Here is a 16451-nt window from a genome sequence, read left to right on the forward strand (position 1 = left end):
CTCAGGTGCTTTGGAGAATAGATTGACCCATTCTTTGTGGCATCCCCTTAAATATTGGAGTGCTATTTTCATGTCACCCCTATTTATTTGTTTGTTTGTTTGTTTGTTTGTTTGTTTGTTTATTTATTTATTTATTTAGTCAAGCACATATTAGATAACAGATATAAGAGAGCCGAAGTGGCACAGTGGTTAGGGTGCAGTACTGCAGCTGACTGCTAGTTCAGCAGATCAGCGGATCAAATCTCACTGGCTCAAGGCTGACTCAGCTTCCATCCTTCCGAGGTGGGTAAAATGAGGACTCAGATTGTTGGGGGCAATATGCTATTTAGCATACTGTCTTTGGTGTAAGCCACCCAGAGTCCTCAGAGAGTGGGCAGCATAGAAATATGAATAATAAAATAATAAAAATAAAATAGGTATAAACATGGTTATTAATACATGAAATGGGTACAAATAAAAGGGGACATTAGGACAGGGACAGTAGGTACGTTGGTGTACTTATGCATGCCCCTTAAACTTAAACTAGACATATTCAACTCTTGCAACTGTTTTTCAGATGCTTTAGTCTCCAGACCCCTAATCATTTTTCTTGTTCTTTGCATACTTTGTAGACTCTCAATTTTTTTTTTTTTTTAATATTGTGGTGACCAAAATTGGGTGCAATATTCTGTCTCAGGAATTCTGGGAGTTGAAGTCCACAGGTTATAAAAGGGCCACAGTTGCTCACCCCTGGACTGTGGGGATGCTGCAATGGTCTTAAATGTGAAAAAAGGGTCATAAATCACTTTTTTCAGTGATGCTGTAACTTTGAACAGTCGCTAAATGAACTGTTAATACAGGTAGTCTAGAACTACCTGTATTAACACTTCATGTGATCTTGATTCTATTCTACTGTTAATCATCCTAGGACTGTGTTGGCCTTTTTGGCAAGTTCAGCACAACATACAGTACATATGTACATACATACATACATACATATGACAAAACTCTGAGGAGAAAATTGTAATATGTAGTATCCTACATAATAAGTAGAGACTTGTGTTGATTTTTGTGTTAAAACCTAAAGTTATCTAAATAAATTGTTTGTGTTTGTTTGTGTGTGTATTTATAGATAATGGTTATCAATATGGATGTAGATCTTTGTAGATTTGGCAACAGAAATGAAATTATATAAGGATTAATAGTAAAAAGCATCTTCCTTCATGAATATATACATGTTTCAAGAATGGATTTGAAAGGCCCAAATGGCAATATCACTGAAACAACATTTCTAAGTGTTGTGGCCCATACGTGGCCTGTGCGGCTGGTGGCTGATTTGGATAGCGAGGAGGCTGGTGTGGTGCTGTGCCAGCAGCCTGTGCAGCTGGCACTCAAGTCAGACAATGAGGCTGGAGAAGATGTGGTGCCAGAGGCGGGGATTTAGCCAGGGCCTTCAGGACCTCCAAAAGCTCCCTTAAGTGAAGAGGACGAAGAGAAGAAGCCTCTTCTCGATGCACAGGCGCGCAGAGCTTCCAAAAGGCAGGAGTGGCTCCTCAGAGGCTTACTCCTCGAGAGTAAGACTTGGGGCTTGGGGCTAATTGGCCACTCCCTTAGCCTATTTAAGGAGGAACGCCAACTGAAGCAAATTGCAGGGAACAACTTCGTTCACTCTCCTTCATGCCTTGATCTTAGTTCTCTGCAAATTGCTTCTGGGCTTTCTGCCAACCATAGTAAGATTAAGATTATTTATTCTTTGAATTCTTGTAGGCTGTTAAGAAAGTTAATTAATAGCCTTTGTTTGAAAACTGATTTAATTTAGTAAACTAAGATTTGTACAGACTTTGTGTATACTGCGTTCTTTGAGGTCCGTAGCTGGGGCAGAACACTAAGTGATGTAGTTGTAAAGTGAAATATCATGTGACCACACCCACTTATAGACTGTGTTTGTTAAGCAAATAACCTACAGTCATTGAGTGCCACATGATGTGATCATGAATTGCAACTTCCTGTCAGTTTCTCCATTGACTTTGCTTGTTGGAAGCCATCTGTGAAGTTCGCAAATTGCAGTCAACTGACTGTGGAACACTGTGATCATTATAAATATCTGCTGGTTGCCAAACACTTGAATTACAATCGCATAACCACATTTTTTCCCACAGGGAGAAGCTTTCTCCCATAGAAAACAGAGTTGTTAGGTTGAAAAAAAAAGAGAAGGTTGGTTAGAAGTGTTGAGAACAGAAAAAAAATGAGTTGGATTTTAGATGGTGCTGAAGATTTGTTTCTTCTGGAAGAGCCTGGGGCTAGGTTCCTAATGTTCTTGGATGAAGTCTGGATAAAGTCACCAAAGAAAAATAGCCAGCAATGAACATGACTTCCTGGGTTTGATGGCCCCAAGAAAGAAAATCAGGTATTGCCAGCCCAAGGGAGAATTCCAACCAGTTTAATGAACACCTTTGTTCAACTCTAAAAGGGGAGGATGTTGTAAGAAAAACTATACACAGATATTCCTCATTTAGCAATTGCCTCGTACAGTGACATTCAGAGTTATGACAGTGAAGAAAAGGTAACTGAATCAATCCTCACATTTACAACCTTCACAAGTCTGTAAAGCAAAGGAAAGATGAAGGAAGATCATAAGCAGAGTCTCAATTTCACTTGGCAACTACTTCACTTAATGACCAAGTTGTCAGTCATAATTTTGGTCAAAGCCTACCAACACTTACATAGTATCAATCTTAAGGTAATTACTTGATATGCAGAGAAAGACTTGACATAGATTTATTGATACAGGTAGTAATGAATCATTACCATATTCCTATTCTCTTCTAGCTAAGGGTAAAGAACATAAAAAAGAGTAAAGCCCCTGAAGGTAGATCAAGAAGCAATGGATGGAAACCAATCAAGGAGAGAAGCACCCTGGAATTAAGAAGAAACTTTGTAACAGTAAGAACAATTAATCAGTGAAATGACTTCCCGCCAGAAGTTGTGAGTGCTTCAACATTGGAGGTTTTAAGAAGAAATTGGACAACATTTGTCTGAAATGGTGTAGGGTTTCCTGCTTGAGCAGGGGGTTGGACTAGAAGACCTCCAAGGTCCCTTATAATTCTGTTGCTCTGTTAATATGGAGAAAATGTATTTGACAAACCTTCTTAAAGGAATACTGGTTAGATTGCTTTATATGTGGAAAACTGAGCTGAGAAGCTTGTTTATCTCTCAAAGGTGCTTTTTTCCTTGAGGAAGAAGAAGACAATATTTTGCTTCTCATCCAAGAAGCTTTATCGGTTCTGGCAGGATGGTGGGGGCAATGGAAGGATTAGTTCTGACAAGGGGTGGGGGTTTGGAAAGATCATATTTCTTTGCAGTCATCTGGTTGTTAGCACTCTCCCTTGAGCTCTCCCTTGAGAGCTCTTGAGGCCATTTCTCCTGAGTCTCCAGAGGAAGGCAGCATATAAATTGAAATAATAATAATAATAATAATAATAATAATAATAATAATAATAATAATAATAATAATAATAACTAAAACAAAAGCAGAATATAAGAAAGAAGTAATTGAGCAGCGAGCTGAAAATTGGAAAAGCAAAGCTCTGCATGGCCAATACTTGAAAAGTATTGAAGGCAAAGCTGACCAGAAACTAATTTGGAATTGGTTAAGATCAGGAGTACTGAAAAAAGAAACAGAAAGCTTTATTTTGGCAGCTCAAGAACAAGCCCTAGCCACAAACTGCATGAAGGCAAAAATTCAACATGTTACCACCAACAGCAAATGCCACCTCTGTAATGAGAAAGATGAGAGAGTCGATCACCTGATCAGTGGGTGCAGCAAAATTTCACAGACTGACTACCTACAATGCCATGACTGCGTTGCTAAGATCATTCACTGGAAATTGTGCCAGCAGGTTGGATTTGAGTACAGCAAAAACCACTGGGAACATCAGGTTGAGAAAGTTTTAGAGAATGAGACACTCAAGATCTTGTGGGACTTTAGGATTCAGACTGACAGGCACTTGGTCCACAACACACCTGACATAACAATAGTTGAAAAGAAAAAAGTATGGTTCATTGACATTGCAATACCTGGTGATGCACGGATTGAAGATAAGCAGCAAGAAAAAATCACAAAGTACCGGGACTTGCAAATTGAAGTTGATCAACTGTGGAAAAAGAAATTGTGTGTTGTCCCAATTGTAATTGGAGCCCTTGGAGCAATAACCAAAGGGCTACCCTGCTATTTAGAAATTCTAAATTTACTGGACTTGAACATTTTGACTTTACAAAAAACCACTTTACTCGGAACAGCTTACATCCTCCGACGATACCTTAACAGTTCCTAGGTCCTTGGCTAGGACTTGAGCTGCTGAGCTATTAACCAGCCTCAAAGGCTGTGAATCTCACTAAAGATTAACCAATAATAACAACAACAAAACAACAAAACAACAAAACAACAAAACAACAAAACAACAAAACAACAAAACAACAACAACAACAACAACAACAACAACAATAATAATAATAATAATAATAATAATAATAATAATAATAATAATAATAATAATAATAATTTGGCAGTTTATCTATGCCTGCAGGGTCACCTGTTTCAGAGTGCAACTGCTGAAAGGACTGTGTTGTAGACAGAAGATAGGTTGTTTATTTCTGTTAATAAATAGGGGCAAAATTCACAGGGAGGGGTTTCTTGGCAGTATGATGGAATATTTGCCATGAACTCAAAGCCTTTGTGACATATACTTTATGTGGAATAAGAGATATACTATTAAACAGAATATAGCATCTCCAAAAGTGAGGGAGAGCCTTCTGACTGATCTGTTATCAGTAGCAAACTTCTAATTATTGAATCTTCTTCAGATTCTTAAATATATTGAACACATACCTGTGCTTATACAGTTATGTATCGTAATTAAAAATAATAATAAAACACATACATTGATGCAAAAAAAGAAGACAGAATATATAACAATTTCATTATTTATTGATAAATGAAATAGGCATTGTGAATTTTCACTGAGTAAAGCAGCGGGAGCAGGGAGAAGAATAGTGATGTTGGTGCTGTATTTGAAGGAATCAAATACGTTTAGTCAATCTTCTTCTATGTCTTCAAATTACTTGCATTTTCCAATGAATTTCAGCTGAAGAGTTCTACCACTGTAACTGATGAGGAAACAAAGCAAAGAATCCATTATGATAAGTCAAGAATCTACTGACTGTCATTGTGCAACCAAAAGAAGGAATCTAGCATTCAGCAAGGGAACTGAAGGATCCCCCGAAATTGACCAAGGAGCTATTTCCTTCTATCCCCAAACAGTAAAATAGTAAAATATACTGTTTAACACCACCTCACTGTTCATTTCTGTTAGAAAATCATTTATTTTAAAAGAGCTGCCAATAAAAGTGCTCTTTTATTGTCACCAACTGTATTTAGTAAACTTTATACTCACATATATGCATTACAGAAGAAACACTGATTATCATAGGTTGTTCCATCAGAGGCACAGTGCGGATTGTACTCTTTCGTGCAGCCTTCTTTTGGGTAGTTCTTACAATAAATCTACACAAAAAGCAAATGATATATTTGAGGAAACACTCCTGCTTCCATCTGGGAGTGCTTATTGATAGAGCCAGACAGGAACTTCTTGTATATTGATTGCAGGACTAATTGAAACTGCTGTAACGGAAGCCAAATGTATAAGGCTGGATAAAGAGGATGAAGTCTAAACTGTAGGTTCTGCTCATGTGAGTTTTATATTGAAGCCACATCAAAGTTGTGAAGAAAGAAGAACTGGATACATCAAATAAAGTCAAGCTGTTGGAAGAACTCATTTGCATTGCAAGTCACTTCAGCATATGGTGAATTATTATAATGCATGTTTTACCAGGATGACCCAGTGCAGATTGTATAAAAAGATAGACCCTTTGCTAAGATACATTACCTTAATGAATTTAACCAGCATGTAATTATAGTATAGTACCACCTCTGACTATTTTGAGATCTGGGAGTACTGGTTTTATTGCCCTGTACAGGAAATTCTGTGCAGCATCAGGGTTTTATGTTTGAAAATGTCAAAAGAGCTGAAGTTGAAATTGAAATCAGGGTCAGTGTATTTACAAAATACATGAGGGTTGAGGGGGAGAAATGGAGCAATTGCAAAAGTAACTGAAGAAAAACATAAGCATGAAATTAGTTGTGCTCAGGGAGCTGTTCGTAAATTTAAAATGAAGCTTTGGTGGTGGTAGCTGTAAAACAAATGGAACAATAATGAGAAACAATCTCAATGGTAATCAGAGAGTAGGGGGGAGAATGACTGAAGTGGTTACAGCAAGCATCTAAAGAGATTTCAAATTTTGGCCTTGGCACCAAAGCAGCCAACGACTGATCAAACTTTAGGCCTTGCAGGGGCCAGAGTGAGAGGGAAAGAGAGTGGGAACACGCCCCTCTCCTCTTCCCTTTAGCCATGCAATCTATGGCTTTTTGGGAAGTATAGTTGGAGCATGGTAGCTGAAATGACCATACATTTCCCAAATTTCATTCCTACAGACCCGGGCATTCTGTAAATTACTCCATGTGACTAACCTTGTTTCAATAGTCATTATCCTATACCAGTGATGGCTAACCTTTTTGTCATCGCTTGCCAGGAGCAGAGGGTGGAGGTGTGGGCACATACACACGCATGTGCGCCCACACCCATAATTCTATGCGCCCACCCCTGCGCATACATGCGTGACCCCCCACCCCCGTGCTCCTGACACGCGATGGCATGGTGGGCCTGGTATGCCCGTTTTTCTCTCTCCCCAGGCTCCAGAGCCTTTCTAAGAGCTTGGGGAGGGTGAAAACGGCCTTCCCCACCCCCTAGAGGCCCTCCGGAGGCAGGAAACAGCCTGTTTTCCTACTTCTGGTGGCCCAAAAACCAGTTGGGCAGTGCGCACATGTGCGCCAGAACTGAGGTCGCATGCCTACCAATATGGCTACACGTGCCACCTGTGGCACGCATGCCATAGGTTTGCCATCACGGCCCTATACAGTACTTTCCAATTTTGTCCAATTGAAGTCTACAAACAGACATGAGAGTTTTAATAGCACATAGATGTTTCTTTGATCATTGAACAGTCAACCCAGAGTTCTCCATCAAAGCACAAATGACCAGGGTCAAATTATCCAACTTCAGATATATTATACAAAGACTTCTCTGGAGAAGAAGAGAAGGAAAGAGAAGAGGTGACTAGCAGCAATGTGGATGAATTCAATTACAGTGGTAATGGGCACACCATGGAAGAACTGAAAAACTAAGCTACGGATAAATTGTCACAGAGAAAATCTATCTATATGATTGCTAGGAGTTGAAACCGACTTAATGGTACATAATCAATTTATCAACTCTGAAGTTGCCCTGACCAAGGCCATCTTTGAGGCTTCAGTGTTGCCACAACGGAGATGAGGGTTAGGGAGGGAATAGAGATAGCTGGGAATTTGTAGCCAAAACTGTTACATACGGACATATGCAGGAATTTGCATGGCTGCCGTGGATTGGATATAATTTGCAGCGGGAAAATTAAACTACTGTCAGTGGCTGGCTGGCAAGCCAGATGGCTTTAAAAAGTCAAGTTGTGGCTGCCGAGCCAGCAGGACTGATTTGGAGATGACCTGATTAAACTAAGAGACCCAAGTTCTGGTGTCCGTCTCTTCTCTTCCCGCGCCTCGAACTTATCACTGGTGACAAGGGTGGGATTGTAGAAGAAGAAGGACAAAGAACTGACCCTCACCACGTGACACCGCAGCCATCACACAGCAGGACGCTACATTGGCCAACTGGATAATGGCTGCCAACCCATCACAAGCTTCTGCCGTCTTCGACTCATGGTCGGAGGAGTGGCACACATACATGTGTCGATTCTGCATGTACATGGAAGCGAACAACTACCAAGACCTCCCCGACAACCGAAAACGGGCTCTATTCCTGACCTACTGTGGGACCAAGATATTCAAGATGGCCCAGACCCTTGTATCACCAGCTGACATAGAATCTCCTGGACAATGCTGCAAAACACTCTGTGACCACTACGTGCCAGTGGCAACACCCATGGTCAGCAGGAATTAATTTTACCGCCGGCACCAGAGAGAGGGTGAGACCATTAATGATTTCATGGCCAGCCTGAGACAGTTAGCGGCCAAGTGTGAATTCATCAACCTAGAGGAAATGATGAGGGACCGCATCATACTGGGCATGAGGGACACCAACCTACAAAAGAAATTGCTGGTGTGGCAGGGAGTGGATTTCAAGGTTGCCATGGAGGAAGCCCGCACAGCAGAATCCTCAGACAACTCCGCCGGTGACATCCTCCAGAATAGTGGAGTCCACCATGCCTGGCGGGAGAGTGATGACCCGGCAGAGTGCACTGAAGGCGAGGACTATGAGGACCCTGATGAGGCTGTCCATCGAGTCTAACACATAGCCAAGGAATGTAGAGCAACCCAACCAATTCCCACCCAACCAAGGCCCCGGTTAGATGTCCGGAAGACTGGGAAGCTCAGGGACCATCGCCATGAAGAAAGATACTCAGTAAGACACTCAGACGCGTGCAACAGAGACAAATTCCACGTAAGGCTCACCATAGAAGGAAGGTTGTGCGACATGGAATTGGACACGGGATTGTTCTTCACAATAATATCGTGGGCAACCCTGAAGCAGCTAAACCCAAAGTTTCCACGGAGCGAGCTGAAGCCCCAACACATACAACTGAATGACTACCAGGGAAATTCAATCCGCATCCTGGGAAGAGCAGAGGTCAGAGTCATTTTCTGAGACTTTTGCGGCCATCTTACACTAATGGTGGTTGAAAATGACCGGCCCACATTGCTTGGGGTAGAGTGGTTCAAACCCCTGGGGCTAGGCATCACTGGGCTGCACAGGATCAATGGAAATGAACTGGACCAGCTGTTGAATGAATTTTGGGACGTGTTTGATGGAAGCCTAGGTAAATATACGGGGAAACCCATATCCTTTAGCCTAGACCCCAGGGTAAACCCAATAAGGCTTAAGCATTGACGGATGCCATTTGCTCTCAGGCCCAAGGTAGATGAGCAATTAGATAAGCTAATTGCTCAGGGGATACTCGAGCCAGTTGACCATGCCACATGGGAGACCCCAATAGTGACCCCAATGAAGCCGGATGGGTCCATCAGGATATGCACTGACTATAAGTGCACGCTAAACAAAGCATTGCAGCAAAGCGCTTATCCTGTGCCCATGTGCAGCATCTCCTGCATTCATTGGGAAATGGCAGGGTTTTTGCAAAATTGGACCTTGCTCAGGCATACCAATAATTGCCACTGGATGTGGCAACAGCAGAGGCACAGACTATTATGACCCACAGGGGGGCATTCAAATGCAATTGACTGCGATTTGGGGTTAGCATGGCCCCAGGGCTGTTTCAAAGCCTTATGGAGCGACCCTTGTAAGGCATCCCGGGAGTCATTCCCTACTTTAATGATGTGTTAATCTCAGGGGAGACAATGGAACAACTCATGAGCAGGGTAAGAGAAACCCTGAAGAGATTTCAAGAGAGGGGCCTTAAGATAAAAAGAGAAAAGTGCAAGTTTGGGGTAAAACAAATCAAGTTCCTGGACTACCTCATTGATGGGAATGGCATCCACCCCACAGACAGCAAGGTGAAGGCAATAAGAGAAGCCCCCACACCCACAAACAAAACGGAGTTACAAGCGTTCCTAGGATTATTGAACTTTTATGGCATTTTTTAAAAGCAAAAAGCAACAGTTGCTGAACCGCTCCACAAACTCCTTGGGAAGACGACCGCCTGGAAGTGGGGCCAATGCTTTCATCTCCATTAAACAGCTGCTGTCCTCAGACAGTGTCCTCATGCAATACACGGAAACCCTTCCACTGCTACTAACATGTGACGCTTCCCCATTCAGAGTTGGAGCCATTCTCAATCATCGATTGCCTAATGAATCCGAAGCCCCCATAGCATTCTATTCCAAGACATTGTCCCCACCCAAGAGGAACTACAGCCAGTTGGACAAGGAACCACTGGCACTATTGGCCGGGGTCAAGCGATTCCATGAATATTTGTATGGCCGACATTTCGAACTAATAATGGACCACAAGCCCCTGCTGGGACTGCTCACAGGAAACAAGCAAACCCTGAACTTCATAGCACCCCGAATGACGAGATGGTCTATCTTCCTCACCGGCTACAACTACACACTAATCCATCGCCCAGGCCCCAGGCCCCAGCATCAGCAACGCAGATGGCCTCAGCAGATGCCCAACATCGGAACTAGTGGAAGACCAGGCACCGGCCACACAAGTACTCCTGATCATCGTCAACCCTGCCAGCCAAACCACCGTGAATGAGATCGCAGACCAAATCAGAAGGGATGCAACACTAGCCAGAGTTCTGAACTGAGTATTGAGGGGGTAGCCACAGGGAATGGTAGGAGAGAAATTTAAAACATTTGAAAACAAGAGGACAGAGTTGTCAGCAATGAGGGGGTGTCTATTGTGGGGGGGAGAGAGTGGTTGTGCCAAGAAGCCTGAGATGACAAGTACTAGAGACATTGCATGCGGGGCACCCAGGAATCATGTGCATGAAAGCACTCACCCGGAGCTACCTCTGGTGGCCTCAAATCGATAAAGACATCACGGAGTGGGTGGCAACATGCATGCCCTGCCAGGAGACAAGACTGGTGCCCCCCCACAAAACCCTGAGGGAGTGGGAGGCACCCAAAGGTCCATGGTGATGGATACACATAGACTTTGTGGGACCTATGGGGGGGGCAAATGTTTTTAATTGTCATTGATGCATATTCGAAGTGGCTAGAGGTAATTTTAATGCCATCAATGACAACAGAGGCTACCATCTGGGCATTGAGAAGGTTGTTTGCGACACATGGATTACCCAATGTGTTAGTATTGGATAATGGGCCACAGCTGACCGCTAAGGCCATGGAAGTATTCTTGGCCAAACTAGGGATAAAACATGCCTTAGTGGCACCGTTTTGTCCGGTGGGAAACAGGCAAGCTGAATGAATGGTGAGACTCACTAAAGAGACCCTCACCAGGATGGGCCCTGGGAATGGACAGGAGAAAATTGACAAGTTCCTCCTCGCCCAACATATAATCCCAGTTCAGCTACCCATCGGAGCCCAGCCGAGATGTTAATGGGTAGGAAGCTACAGTCCCGGTTGGACCGGTTACACAAGGAGTACCACCCGGAGACCCCCCTATGGGGGACCAAACCCGAAAGGAATTTTAATGTAGATGATTTGGTGTTTGCTCATAACTATGCAGGGCACCCTACATGGATAAAGGCTAGGATAGTTGCAGTTACAGGCCCCAAGTCATATAAGGTGGAGTTGGAGGATGGTAAAATATGGAGAAGGCACATTGACCAACTCTGGGCAAGGTGGGGAGAATCCCAGTTAAGATCCAGAGGGAGGGAAAACAATGAGGAAAAAACACAAGCCACAAGACTGGAGTCCCTGCCCCGGGGAACATACACACCGGAGCTGGGAAACACCAACAACAATACACCAGTCCTACCTATTCACACACCCATTGCACTAAACTCAAGCCTGAGAGTTAGTATTGGGGACTTACCAAAGTCAGACGAAAGCACACCAAGTAGTCTAGGGCCAGGAAGCGGGGAAGTGAGGTCAGAATCCACCTCACGCAGCGAAGAGTTCCAGGAGATTCCATCGCAGCCAGCCGGAGCAACAACAGGGCCGACCAAGCCGGCTGAAATCCCAGAACCAAATGAGCTGCGCAGGCCCAATCGGACGATCCGGCTCCCCACCTACCTATGTAACTACGTCACATACATCGACCATGGGGTGGACAATTTTAGAGCTAGGAGGGGAGGGGTGATACGTACGGGCGTACGCAGGAATTTGCATGGCTCCCACAGATTGGATGGAATTCACGACGGGAAATTAAACTACTGTCAGTGGCCGGCTGGCCGGCAAGTCGGATGGCTTTAAAAAGTCAAGTCGCAGCTGCCGAGCCGGCAGTGCTGATTTGGAGATGACCTGATTAAACTAAGAGACCCAAGTTCTGGAGTCTGTCTCTTCTCTTCCCACACCTCGAACTTTTTTTTTTTATTGAAATTTTTTTAAAACAAACACAATTTCCCCACAACCCCCCCTCCCAACCCCCCCTCCCCCTCCCCGACTTCCCAGAGCAGAACACAAGGTATTTCTATTGACCTTTAACAATAAACTAAATTGCATAACCAATCATTAAACTAACACCCCTAAAAAAAAAAATTTCTTAACCCCCCATATATAAAATCCTATTTCTTAAACATAATACTTCTAATATCACTTATATAACGCTTATACAAATAAAAGAAATCATTCATAAGCTATTTGATATTTTTTGGTCTGATACTTATTTTGTATATAATCAATCCATCTTCTCCAGTCCTGTATGTACCTTTCTTGTGTGTGATCCTTCAGATATGCTGAAATTTTAGCCATTTCAGCTAAATTAGTTACTTTCAGTATCCAGTCATCAATAGTAGGCAAAAAGTCCTTCTTCCAGTGTTGTGCTACCAACAATCTTGCTGCTGTTATCAAGTTCAAAATCAATTTAGTCTCTGCAACTGTACAGTCCGTAGTTATACCCAGTAAGAACAACTGTGGAGTAAATTTCAGTCTCTTTTTAAGAACATTCTGCATCACCCACCAAATCTTTATCCAAAATGCTTTGATTTTTCTACAAGTCCACCATATATGATAATAAGTTGCATCATCACAGTCACATCTCCAACATTTAGCTTGCACATTAGAATACATACATGATAATTTTTTAGGATCTAAATGCCATCTATAAAACATTTTATAAAAAATTTTCTCTTAAATTTTGTGCTTGTGTAAATTTCACATTTCTAATCCAAATCTTTTCCCAAGTCTCCATCATTACTGGCTCTTGAAAATTTTGTGCCCATTTAATCATACAGTCTTTAACCAATTCCGTCTCAGAATCTATTTCCAATAAAACATTATACAACCTTTTAATATGCATTTGTTTTTGATCTCTAATTTGTTTTACCAAATTCTCCTCATTTTGCACAAAGCCAGTTTTTTGATCTTCCTTCCATCTAGCTTGAAGTTGACCGTACTGAAACCATGTATAAATTATACCTTCTTCTCTCAGTATATCTAAAGATTTCAAATACATTACCCCCCTTTCCATAATAAGAAGCTCTTTATAGGTAATCACCTCCTGTTTTTGTTCTATACTTATATTTTCTATTGCATGTGTAGGATTTGCCCATAAAGGTATCTTATAATTTAACTTATATTGATATTTTTTCCAAACCCTTAACAAAGCATTTCTTAATATATGAACCTTAAATACTTTATCCACTTTTTTGTCATATAACAAATAGACATGCCATCCATATAACAAATCATAACCTTCTAAATTCAAAATTCTCCCCTCAGTTAAATTAAACCAATCACTAATTTGTGATAAAGCCGCTGCTTCATAATATAATCTTAAATTAGGCATTTTAAGACCCCCTCTTTCACGTGTATCTTGTATAATTTTCATTTTTATTCTGGGTTTTTTCCCAGCCCAAATAAAAGTATTAACACCTTTCTGCCATTCTCTCAGATTTTCATCTTTCTTAAGCACAGGTATCATTTGGAACAAAAATAAAAATCTAGGTAAAACATTTATTTTAATTGCTGCAATTCTTCCCAATAAAGACAACTGTAATTTTTTCCAATTTTCCATATCCTTCTGTACCTTCTGCCAAAGTACCTCATAATTGTTTTTGTATAATTTTGTATTTGAAGCTGCTATGTATACCCCTAGATATTTAACCTTTTTAACTATTTCAAAATCTGTTAATCTTGCTAGTTTATCTCTTTCAAGTATAGTCATATTTTTAACTATCATCTTTGTCTTATGTGAATTAACTTTAAATCCTGATACTTTCCCGTATTGATCAATTATATCCAATATATATGGAGCCGACTCTATAGGTTGGGATAAAGTAATAACCAAGTCATCTGCAAATGCTCTTAATCTATAATCTTGTTGTCTAATTACAATACCCTTCAATTTTTCTGAATCACGTATCTTGTTCAATAGTACCTCCAAAGTCAAAATAAATAATAGTGGGGACAGAGGACACCCCTGCCTTGTTCCTTTCTCAATTTTAAAAGCCTCTGTTAAACCTCCATTAACTATAATTTGTGCTGTTTGCTGCTGGTATATCGCTCTAATTGATTGTGTAAAATATTCCCCGAAGTGCATTTTCTCTATTATTTTGAACAAAAATTGCCAGTTCAAACGATCAAATGCCTTCTCTGCATCCAAAAATATAAACGCTGCAGGGACTTGATTATTTTTTTCCAAATATTCCAGTAAGTTTACAATTTGTCTAACATTATATCTCATTTGTCTCCCTTTTATAAACCCTGATTGATCATTGTGAATTATTTGTTGCATAACTGGCATTAATCTATTAGCTAATATTTTAGCAAAAATCTTATAATCAGTATTCAGAAGTGAAATTGGCCTGAAATTCTCAGGTTTAATGGAATTTTGGTTCTCCTTTGGAATTAGTGAGACAAAGGCTGTTTTCCAAGAAGGTGGTACTCCTCCTCCTACTTGTATTTTATTAAATAAAATTTTGACTGGTTCTAACATTTCAGATTGTAATCCATCTGTAGTCCATCTGTTCCCGGAGCCTTACCTATTTTTAATTGTTTAATTGCCCCAACAATTTCCTCGGAAGTTATTGGCTGATTCAATCTCTTTCTCTGTTCCAGCGTTAATTCAGGAATCTCCATCTTTAAATATCTATCAATGTCAACATCTTGAATTGCATCTTTAGCATATAACTTTGTATAGAACTCCAAAAAAGCCTTTTTTTATTAAATTCTGTTGATAAATCTCTTTACCTCTAAATTCTATCTTGTCTATAACACATGATTTCTGTTTTTTCCTCATCGTGTAAGCCAACCATCTCCCAGGTTTATTAGCATTACAAAATGTATTATGTCTGGCATATTGTATGCTGGTTGCTACTTGCCCAGCCATTAACATATTAAATTGCTCTCTTAAGATATTAATCATATCTTTTGCCTTTTTATCTCCCGGGTTAATTATAAGCAATTGTTCTTTCTTTTTAATTTCCTCCTCTATCTCTTTCCGTCTGTTTTGTTGTTTTAGTCTATATTTATTATTCAAAATAATTAATGTGCCTCTCATATATGCCTTACACGCATCCCATACCATCTCCATCGAAGTTCCTTTATTCATATTGTTAATAAAAAATTCTTTCATTTGTTTTTTAAGCTCACACAAGTTATCTTCATATCTAAATAAATTCTCATTTAACCTCCAAGACCTCCTTTCCCCTCTTTCCTGCTCTAGTTCCACCCAAACCGGGCTGTGATCAGTTAAAGTTCTTGGACATATCTTCGTACTCTTCACCCTAGAAAAAAGATCATTTGTAGTTAATATAAAATCAATCCTAGAAAAAGATTGATGCCTATCTGAAAAAAAAGTAAAATCACTCTCCAATACATTCCTTTCTCTCCAAATGTCTCTGAGCTCCATATCCTCCAAGATATCAAAAAAAGATTTAGGCAACTTAGCACGCATGGAAATCTTGGAAAGACTTTTTTTATCTTTCTGGGTATTTAATACCCCATTCCAATCACCCATTAGAAGTAAAGATCTATAATCCCATTGTAATATTTTGGTATGTAAAAGTTTGTAAAATTTATCTTGTTGTTGATTAGGTGCGTATACTCCAATTACAAACAGCTTCCCATTCTGTGTTGTTAATTCGATTGCAATATATCTACCTTGAGTGTCAGCCTCAATTAAATTGGCCACTAAGCCTCTTTTAACGTATATAACTAGTCCATTTTTCTTTTCTGGTGCTGATGCCACAAAATGTGTACCTAATTTCGAATTTATCAAGTACTTTTGATCTGAGGATTTAATATGCGTTTCTTGCAAACAAATGACTTCGTTCTGAAATTGCTTCGAATAGTGAAATATTTTCTTTCTTTTTTGTGGAGAATTTAAACCGTTAACATTCCAAGATAAAAAATTATTTGCCATCTCTGGGCGTTCCAAGCTTTGAGAGCATCAGCTGAACCTCCTCCGCCATTTTAGACTTCGGCCTAGCTCCTCCCACTGCTTGTGTTTTTTGGGCTTGTTGGGTTGAATCTTGAGGCTGTTGTGCCAGATGTTGTTTGTAAGTAGCTCTTGTCAATCGTTGATCTTTTGGCAGCTGTATCATCGTTAATGACTCAAGGGTTGGTGGTGGACCCCCACTCAATAGTGGATCTTCTTCCAGATTAGCTCCTCCAGCTAGTGCTTGAGCATAAGTTTGTGGTTGCCCTCCATCTTTCTCTTGTTGTGTAATTTCCAATTGCTTTCTAGCACCCCCTGGTGAGGGTGGCCTTCCAG

General features: G+C 40.7%; 1 pseudogene across 1 annotated transcript; it reads right to left on the bottom strand.

Moving 5' to 3' along the window:
- Positions 1-4946: 4946 nt before the first annotated feature.
- Positions 4947-11708, bottom strand: LOC148115480 (ovomucoid pseudogene; annotated as a pseudogene). The gene is made up of 3 exons (XR_015731996.1): positions 11610-11708; positions 5433-5542; positions 4947-5145 (listed from the first exon to the last, which is right to left on the bottom strand). The product of XR_015731996.1 is annotated as an ovomucoid pseudogene (transcript).
- Between the last annotated feature and the right edge of the window lie 4743 nt (positions 11709-16451).

The sequence above is a fragment of the Pantherophis guttatus genome, chromosome 2 (genome assembly GCF_059756535.1).
Source record: "Pantherophis guttatus breed Tessera chromosome 2, ASM5975653v1, whole genome shotgun sequence".
NCBI lineage: Eukaryota > Metazoa > Chordata > Lepidosauria > Squamata > Colubridae > Pantherophis > Pantherophis guttatus.